The sequence below is a fragment of the Oenanthe melanoleuca genome, chromosome 1 (genome assembly GCF_029582105.1).
Source record: "Oenanthe melanoleuca isolate GR-GAL-2019-014 chromosome 1, OMel1.0, whole genome shotgun sequence".
In the NCBI taxonomy this organism is placed as follows: Eukaryota; Metazoa; Chordata; class Aves; order Passeriformes; family Muscicapidae; genus Oenanthe; species Oenanthe melanoleuca.
Window position 1 is genome coordinate 87,446,228 of NC_079333.1, and position 10,370 is coordinate 87,456,597.

Consider the following 10,370-nt stretch of genomic DNA (forward strand, 5'->3'; position numbering starts at 1 on the left):
CCTTGTCTAGGATATCCTATGGGCATGCCTCAAGCTTTTTCCTTCCAAGGTGTGTGAAACTGTCTCCCTTGCGGATACTCAACACAAAAAAATGGCAGTGTCTCACCTGTGCATGCACAGGCTTTGTCTAGCTGTTGGAATGTATGCTCACATTGTACCAGACAGTTCTAGTACCCTCAAATCATCCAGATGGAGGCCTGGCCAGATTATTCAGTGGAATCCAGCCAGATGCATGCCTGTCCTTCCTTCCAGTAAAATGCAGAAAATTAGGGAGATGAGTTACTAGGTATGAGCTAAGACAAATCTCTGCCATTACGAGTTTAAAAAAAAAACAAAAACAAATCAACTGTAACATTAGAGCCAATGTCACACTCGGCCCTTTGAGATCAACAGGAGAATTTTGAGAAACTTCACATGAAATGTGACACCTTCTCACCTATCCCTAGGAGTGAGTTACAGCCAAAAGATGCATCCAGACGCAGAAACAGGAACACCTCCACGTGTCAAATACAGGCTGGGCTAAACTGCTTTTGCCACCTATTCATCCCTCAATGAACAAGCTTCCTCTGCAGCTTATTCTTAACCCTGACATATTCATCTCCTCTGTCACCCCAGATAAGGAAATAGAGAAAACAAACATGAGATAGTTTTCCCCATATTCCAAGAGGATATGAAGTCGTGTTTTCCATCAGACATAGTCAAAGTTCACTAAATTAGAATATCTTTTGAGTACTAAAATGTTTTACATACATTATATATGCAACCTATAACCGAAAATGTTGTACATACACGGAGGATAAAAGCTTAAAAAATTCCATCAGCATTTCCCTGGAAGAAGCAGTATTGGTTAAGATCTTCCCACTAGGTAAAATGAGGATATCTCAAACTGCCAATTTTATTGATCACAGTTGACTTAAGAAAGTATATTCAAACTTTTCTTTCTAAAAAGGCTCAGCAACATTCTGGTCAATGCCACACTCTCTCACTAGGTAGTAAAAGGAGAATAAAGCAACCCCACTCCAAACTCTACTGTGATATTTTCCCAACTTCCAAAAAGGCACAAGCAATATTTCCTTTGGATATTAATATATACAGACTACCAGTTTTAATAGTGTTTAAGGTGACACTATTTTTTTTTTCTATCGTCCTAATGCACCAAAAAGTCATCATCTGCATATTTATGATGAAAGAGTGATGATTAAGATAAAACCATCCCTTTACTGATCCCAGGCTGCTCTTTCAGATTAAAAGAGTAAAATTAAATAACATCATAACATTAAAGACCTCAGAGCTTGTTCAGAGAGTGAATGAGTTCATGACAGGCACAAACACTAACAACTACATCTATCCAACATTCTCCACTGACAAATCATTATACCAAAGGCACATGCCTGTACTCATGGATATACGTAGATTAATTTAAACATAGTTAAACATAAGGATTTTTACTTATTTTGTTCTTGTTGAATATAAGTATATTACTCCATAAAAAAAAATTCAACATCTTGAAGAATACTGGAGAAATGAATAATGTATGCACAGGCTTGTGTGCTATGTGAAAATGTTGTATGAGTCAACTGCAATTCCACAGGTCTGTTTCCTTGCACAGAGTTTTAGCTAAATAAAGCCCCATTTCTGCCCATCTCTATCATATGATTTAGCAGGTGCACTTTTGAAAAATGAGTAATTGCATTTAAGTCAACCTGCATGCACTGAAGTTAAGCACTGCTTAAGTGTTTGCAGGATTACGGTTTAAGCTTCCAATTATCCCTATTGCAGCTGTGTGACATATACCCCAATGAATGCATTTCTCATCAGTTTTAATTCACGTTTTCTCTTTCTGGGGACTGAAAATGGCAAACATGAGTAGAGGCTGAGTGGTGTTGTTTCTGTTAGGCCTACACACCTAATAAAACATAATATTTACTCTCATTATTATCATCAATAATTGAGTTAGAGATTCACTATATGACCCAGTGATCATGCTACACATGCTACCTCACTTCAAGAAAGAGCCTGAAGTTTTAAATCCAATACTGGATAACTTCATAAAATAGATACATAGATAGATATATGTATAAATATAAATATTTATATGTGTGTAGTGGGTTCAGTATATCACTAGAATGAAACCAGCAATTGCTAGCGAGGTTTTTGTGGTTGGTGTCATTTAGAAGGTCACAGTACCCCAACCCTACTGATACCTAAAAAAATGTCCAGACAACATTGGTTTACCATTAGACCCTGCTGTGGTCTTACACATAAATCATATGCAAAGCAGGCGAAACCAGGTATCATACTGTAATTTTCTCTCACAAGATACTCAGATAATTTAATGAAATCAGGACCTCATCCATATTAACTTGAAAAGTGCACAAACTCTTGCTACTACATCACTAGTTGAAATTTAGACACATGTAAGTAAGTTGAATTTATTGTCTGATGGCAGTGAAACCAGAGAATGTCCTAAGAGACATCAGGCAACCCTTAGAAATTATTAATACTTAGTATTTCTGCCAGAAAAAAAACCAAAAAAACAAAAAACAAAACAAAACAAACAAAAAAAAAAAAACCCAAAAAAACCCCAAAAAACCACAAAAACCCAAGCAACTCTTACGGTTGTAGGGATCTGACCTTTTTCTTTGCTTAAGTCCACATCTGTCAGACCTATTGACATAAACCCTGGAATCACAGTGTCTTACTGATGAGAAAAGACTATGGTCTTCCACACATGAATGGACATCTGGATGCAGAGATGTAAACGTTAAGTTTGGTGCATGTCTAGCTTTCCTCCAGGATAGGGTCTAGATACAGCCAGCATGAAGATGAAACCCAAGAACCTGAGAATACCTCAGAATCTGATAATAAAGACATGGCTCAATTAATTGTAAGGTTTAATGGCCTTTCCTTGTTCTACCTTCCTCTTAGCAGGATTCAGGTTTGGTCTCAACAGGAAGTCACAGAACTCCTCAGACTTTTGTGGTGTCTTCACACTGACCAAGGATGGCTACTGAAGCAAATGTCAGGGAGAACTGTATTTTAGTTCCTTATGTTACATATTGTAGAATCATAAAATGGTTTGGGTTAGAAGAAGCCTTAAAGATCATCTAGTTCCAACAACCCTGCCATGGGCAGGGACACCTTTCAGGTTCCTCAGTGCTCCACCCAGCCTGACCTTGAACAGTTCCAGAATTGGATCATCCAAAGCTTCTCTGGGCAACCTGTTCCATTGATGCACCACCCTAACAATAAGGAATTGTTTCCTAATATCTAATATAAACCTGCCTCTTTCAATTTTATTTCATTCCCCCTTGTCCTGTTACTACATGCCCTGTAAAAAGCCCCCTTTATCTTTCTTGTAGGCTCCCTTCAGATACTGGAAGACTGCAATTAGGTCACCCCAAAGCCTTCTCTTTTCCAGGCTGAACAATCCTAATTCACTCAGCCTTTCCTCTAGAAAAGTTGCTCCACCCCTCTAATTATCTTCATGGCCCTCCTCTGGACTCACTCCAACATCTTTTAATGTGTCAAAAGACCCCAAGGAATGCCAAGTCCAACACTTTTCCTCCCTAGACAAGCAGCAGATGCTCCAGTAGTTAAGTTTCCTACTGTTGTTGACTTAAATGAAGATGATTGAGTTATGGTGATACAACAGAAAGCAACATGGCTGAGAATCAACCTATGAAATTCAGATTTTTGTTCCTTTCCTCTTGTACAAGGCATAGTGTTTCTTGATCTTTATCCTTTTTTATCCCACCAGTTCCCAATCATACTGTTTTACATTGCCCAACAATTTTCCAAAGCATCCTTTTTTGTCCCTTTTTGCTTTCCTTGTTACATTTTCTTCTTTTCATTGACTCTAGTAAAACCAAACTCTAAATTTTTACTGTATCTGTCCCATTTTTTTTACTGTATCTGTTTACTGTATCTGTTCCCTCAGTACTGCCCTCCATACCTACATCTGTATATATCATGTTGATCACTATTCTCAACATTTGACTTCCTGTAGCTTCCAATACTTCATCTGGAATCTGATTTTCATCAATCCAGTTTTATTTAAAACAATATTATTTAACATGAGGTATCTGAAACAACAATTATTAAAATACATTAAAAATATGCCACAGAAAATTTTCTATTACCTTGTGATTTTGAAACATGTCAGTGTGTCCCATTTTTTCATTATGAAAATTCTTCAATCACAAGTATGACTAAATTGGTGTATTTGTCGTTGCAAATTTTAGGTTTGTAACAAAAATAGGATTTTAATTGCAACCTTTTGAAAATTGTAAATTTGGAGAAATTTTGACCAATAGAAATACAGAGACTCTTAAACACACATATGTTATGTTAAAAACAATTTAATCTCAGAACAGGCTGATGAAACAGATAGTATTGTAGTGGTAGACATTTGACACTTCCCAAAGTGAAACCCACAGGTCCCTATGTGCTTGCACTGGTCATTGGACAGAGACTACAAGAAGACGGATGCTACCAGACATTGTAGAGTAAATAATAGGCACTAAATTTTGCTCTGGAATAGGATTTTGTTTCTATGCATATGCATATTTATACCCATCTTTAATAAACTATATTTTGTTTGGGGAATTGGTTTATGAATACTGGCTAATATAAGCAGCAAGTATACTCAGCTTTGCAACACAACTCAACAGGACACTCATCCCAGAAGACCCATTTAAGTGCTGGTAAGATTTCTAAACAAACCAGCAACCATAATTCAGAACTCCTGTCCAGGTTAAAGAGAAAATAAAAATCAGAGACTGGAATAAAATCTAAATCCTCTGGCTTTTAGTTGCATTTCTTAATCAAGATGTAGCTACTGCAGCTCTGTGCTCAGAAATAAACTCACCATGTACCCTGTTATATTCAGTCTTAACAGAATCCAGGACTCAGCCACTGGAAGTGAGAAATACAGTCTTAACCCTCCTGTTTGTTTTCCATGTAGCACACAGGAAAGCAGTGGGGAAGAGACGTGTTCATAGTCAGCCCACATAATATTCTGCAAGTATTAAAAAAATTGTGGCAGACAACAGGAAAGAAATGAATATATTTAAATACTGAAGTGGAGAGAAGGAGCAGAAGAATGCATATAACACAACAGATGACCTTCATCAACATAGATTTTCAGGTTACCGCTGCTGTACTGGGCAAGAAAAACGTCTATTTGTAGGAGCTCAAATACACTAAGCTTTAACCTCAGAGGGTTTGCAGGAATATTAATGGCATAGTCCATCCCAAATAAACCACTGCAGAGAAGCTAATAATTAGAAAAAGGTCTTGAAAGGAAAAAAAAAAGACAAAAAGTTGTCACGTTATCTAGTGTCAGCTGGTACATAATAGAAACCAAAGGCTAGTAAGCATTAACAGTAATTTTACAAAATTTCATCATTTTTAATGCAAGTTTTCACATTTTCTTTGCTCATGGAAAAGTGCATGCATGTCAAAAATGCCTGAAGGCAAAGGCATCTTATATCGTGGATCTGACCAAATAACTCCTTTCCCCTTAGAAATGAATCTGATAACTCTGTAAGACCTCTGTGACATAGGATATAAATTCAGTGCCAGGACAGGATAGAAGAGAAGACCAAGTCTACCTTTCTTATAAGAGGTGAGGCCTTTCTTCTGAAATCAGTTTCACATAAATTTGTAAAGTAATGGACTACAAAGTTAGGAAATGCACACCCTAAAGCTGAATGAGATCCTGACAGTATTGCAAGATGGTGAGGAGGGGATTAAATTCTGCTGCATTGCAACTTCTCACAGCATCTTTTCATAAAGCCACTGGTAATTTTAAATGTGGAAAAAGTACACCATATTTGGAAAGGAGGGTGGCAGAAACAGGGTCTAGATGGAAAATTTCTATCAATATCAGCAGAGCTTGTCCTACCTGGCTGTCCTACAACATTGCTAGAAGCATGGAAGGGTACTACAGAGAACAAGGCTTATCAGACCCAATTGGAGGAGGGACAAAAAAAGGAGGGTTTATCTTTTCTCTAATTAGTTTCTGGAACTGTGGACAACAAAAAAGCAACAAAATGGTGAGTCCTAACACAAGAGCACAGTCCTTGTGCAGTTATTTGGCCAAAAGGTTTCAGCAGAGAAACCCTTTGTTTTCTGTCTTCTAGCAGACACCTACATCATCTGAATAATCCCAGTGGTTCAGCAATGAGCCTGCATTATTTCTCCTTTATCAATGCCCACTTAAATGCTCACAAATAAGAAGGGCTATAACATTTTGGGGAGGAAAAAAATTATGTCCAAGGGGGTAAAATATTGACTTCAACAACTTCATTAACTTCTAATATGTGCAGATGTGACTTTAAAATGCAGAGCTGTAATTATTCCAGTTGTGATGCTACCACTTACAACCCCGTGTTCTCTCAATTTTTAATAATTTTATCAACTCTTTTTCTCTAGTCAATTGTTTGGCCAGCTCTATAGTGCAACAACTTTTCATAATAAAGAAAGGCAGGCCATCATGAGACCATAAACTGATGGACATCAGACCATAAGCTGATGATCCACAGCTGGGTCCATACTAAGGCATTATGCATCTACCATTGTACAAGTAAATTAAGTGAATTAGGTATTACTATGATCACTAGTGCACTTTTGCAGTAATAAAAAAGAGAATAAAAAAATGTAATAATTGCTATTTTTAATTCTCGTGTGGAATGTATCTATTCAAACAATGGCACCAGCAATATTCCTGTAGTTTATCATTAGAGTGTAAGGGATTTGGGTGAGAGAATTTTGGTCCTATTTGTGTTTGGTTCCATCAAATACATGTACAGTGCATACTCTTTCAGTGCTACAGCAGTATCAAAATACAAGAAGGAAAAATGGTACTTGCTAATTTAGCAAGCAACATTATTTTCTGTCTGAACAACACAATTTTGCACTTTAGGAATACCAGAGAAACACCTGGCTTTACCAAGACAAGAATCTGGATTTAAATCCAAGCACTAAATCCATCCAGGAGGAGACCACACCAGTCCAATTGCCCTGTAAAGATGGTGTGTGTAATGTGCCAGCAACAAATATTGGAAGACATCCTGTAATTCTGTGTCCTGTGTGATTAGTAACATGTAAGAACTAGGTCCACGAAGCCGGTGTTTCTTTTTCCCTCAGAATTCTCTGATACAAATTCATCTTTCAGTTTACAGCCTTTGAGAACCTCTCCACAGTAAAGCTCATAAACATTTCTTTTGCAGATTTTCTTTGCATTTTATAAAGACTAGTCTTAAAAAGAAGAAAGTATGAAACAGAGCTAGGTTTTTCTTCCTTCCTTGTCAGTAAAAGGGCTGCCTCAATTTTTCTGTTACTCTATAAAATAATGTCTCACTGCATTTTCTTTAGGAGTATATAAATATGCTTAGCTTTGGTATCTTAATGTACACAGCACATTCTGCTAAGAGATCAAGGCAAGTTCATGCCCCAACTTCAAATTCTCTAACACCTTAGGAAAATGACTGCTACAAATATTCAGAGGTTGGAAGTGCAGACAGAAATTACCAGCAACATTTCCCCTTTGATTGCCATCATTGTGAATAACAAACACTGTCAAAGTAGAAAGAGAGCAAGATGACATGATACCATATGAAATGACACTACCAAAAGCATACCTGTAAATGAAAGCTTTGAGAAAATGCTGTATTTTTAATAGGAAATATAGATCACTTAAATGAATATGCAATATTCTCTGAGGCTTTGAATTAAATAAAGACCTCAATAATTACCCTAATTATTTCTGTTGTGATTCTACCTTTGAGTCTATACGGAACAAACATCCAACAATTAGTTACAGTAATTTAATCATCTGGTTTTAAATAAATGGCTGCTAGTATTTCTCTTAACAAACTTGTTTTAGGAAGACCAACAACAAAATTGTTGTTTTGTTTTTTTTTTCAGTTTAGCATCCAATATGTCATTTGTTTGGTCTAACATATTTATTTGGGTTTTCTGCCCAGCAGCTGAAGTCCTCTATCTGGCGACAAAAGGAACGCAACAAAAACTACAGCAGAAGGTGGAAGACATTATCTGGTAACACATCTCAAACACAGCCTGGACAAACCACCTCTGAGGGTAAAAACATACATCACATTTCAGTTTCCAAGCCCAATTTAGTCTTCAGTCTCTCAACTGAGCCTGTCAATTAGGGTGTCAATTAGGCCTTGATCCAGCAGAGCACCGAAGCATGTGTGTAATCTGAGCATGTGAATAACCTTGTTGCTCACTGCAAATCAGGATGATAGTGACGGGGGACAAATGAACAGGACCACCAGTTCATTCTCACATACAGCAATTATAACACACTTTAAAATATTTTCTTGAAGCAACATACTGGAAAATTGTGGCATTTGTCATCTCTGCTCCTTTTGGAGCCATTATAAACCAGGGTTGCCGTTCATTTTTTTTTTGTTTGGCAGAAAGAAAATAGATATTCAGTCCTCTAAAAGTACATGAAAAATCACCGCTTTCCAAACTACACCTCATTTAAAGTGGCATTTCTCTATATTGAGCTATACAATAATAAAATGTAAATGCATGACTTTCGGTATTTGACTTTTTAGTGGACTTGGCACTAGTGGCTGCTTCTAGGTATGTAATTAGAAGTGATTCACTGTTTTGCACTCAGCTTGCCTATACCTAAAATGAAGAGCATGACCACTGTCTTTTTGCAAAGCATGGAGGTTTCCCAATTAAAGAAGCATTTCTCTGGAATAACGTTTTGCTGTTGTTGCTCCTGAGGCAAGTCAGTAGCCATTGCAAACAGATCTATATTCCTACCCATGAAAAAAGTGTAGCTACAGCATGAGATTATCCAGTTAGAGAATCACAAAGACCTTCACAACAATGTGCCTGCAGAAGTACTAGTGGAAGCAGGGCTGGGAACGTCACACTCAGGAGTCCACTGGGCTGTGGCAATAGTTTTACTATTTATTAAGGATGCTCCCTTAGTAATTAGATGAGAAATACAGAAATGTTATCTTTAAGAACTTTCTCCTGGACTCTTTAAAGCTTATTCCCATGCCAGTTTTAAAATATCACAAATGTTTGCAATAAACAGTGCACCATGGAACTTGCTAATGACAGAAACAAGATAGCCTTTGCAACATGCTTTCAATGCTAGGCAAATGCAAATGAAAATACCATGATAGCACAAATCCACATTTTCCTCTCCAGGCCTGAGAGACCAAGAGTCTGATAAATTATCTTAATTGCAGAGCAAGGGATGTAACAAGGAATACAAAACTAGGCTCCGGGTTTTGCAACACTTAGTTACAAAATGCTTCCATGCTGGGTAATGCCACTCAGAAAGGAAAGGGATCCAGTAAGAGCCTAGTCTTGCTCCCACTGGAGTTTGCAGCAAAACTTAGGCAGAAAGAGAATGAAACCTAAATTTGACACCGATGTTAAAACTGATGGACTCCTTTCTATAACCTGTCAAGTCAGTGATAGGTTGTTTGTAGCTTTGATTGTTACGGGGAAATTACCAGATCAGAATTCTGAATCCTTGTAATAAATGAACTTTAAAAAATGTAATACTTGCTTCTAAAACACTGTGTCACATGTTTTGTCAGGCTAGTGTAACACAAAAGGTTGTGATGTATACATTAAGATTTAAATGCACTCTTTGAAAGTGACATGAAATGTGCAGCCTTTCCATTGTTTTACACAAGAAAATTAACTCATTATTTCTATCGCAAGATCCAACCTCCAAAGTATCTCAACAGAAATATTTTTTACCTTCTGAAAACTGCAGTGCATGAAATGTTTTTGCAGCTTTCCACTGAAGAAAAAAGAGAGTTAAAAGAAAAGAAAAAAGACTGATAGTGGCAAAAACTTTTCTTCCCAATGCATTGGCATGTTTACTTATCCATGCATATTTGAAGCTCACCAAAACACCCTTCCTCTTTTGAACAAAACATCCTCCTGATTTTTTGGTTTAAGCAGAAGAAAACACATGGTGGAAGGTGCACGCACTCTATGAAAGGAGAAAGCCACTGAGCCAGAAAACAATTCTAAAATGTGTACAGGGCTACAACAGTTAAATCTCAAAGCTGCTGAGAAATTGCTTGGATGCTATGAGCAAAAAGTGTGGTTCCAGAGTATAATCCTAGTGATACACTATGTTCTTTGCAAAAGGTTGTGAGGCCTTGGCCTAATAAGCATAATCTCATTACACTGCAAATAAAAGTTTCCTATTTATCTCCAGATTTCAAATGAATCTAATAAGGCTTATGATACAGTCACCCAATACCCTAATCATATTTCTGCCTATCTAAAAGCAATCAGTAATTGTGTTATAGCAGAACGTGCTGACAATACCTCTGACACAGAAAGGA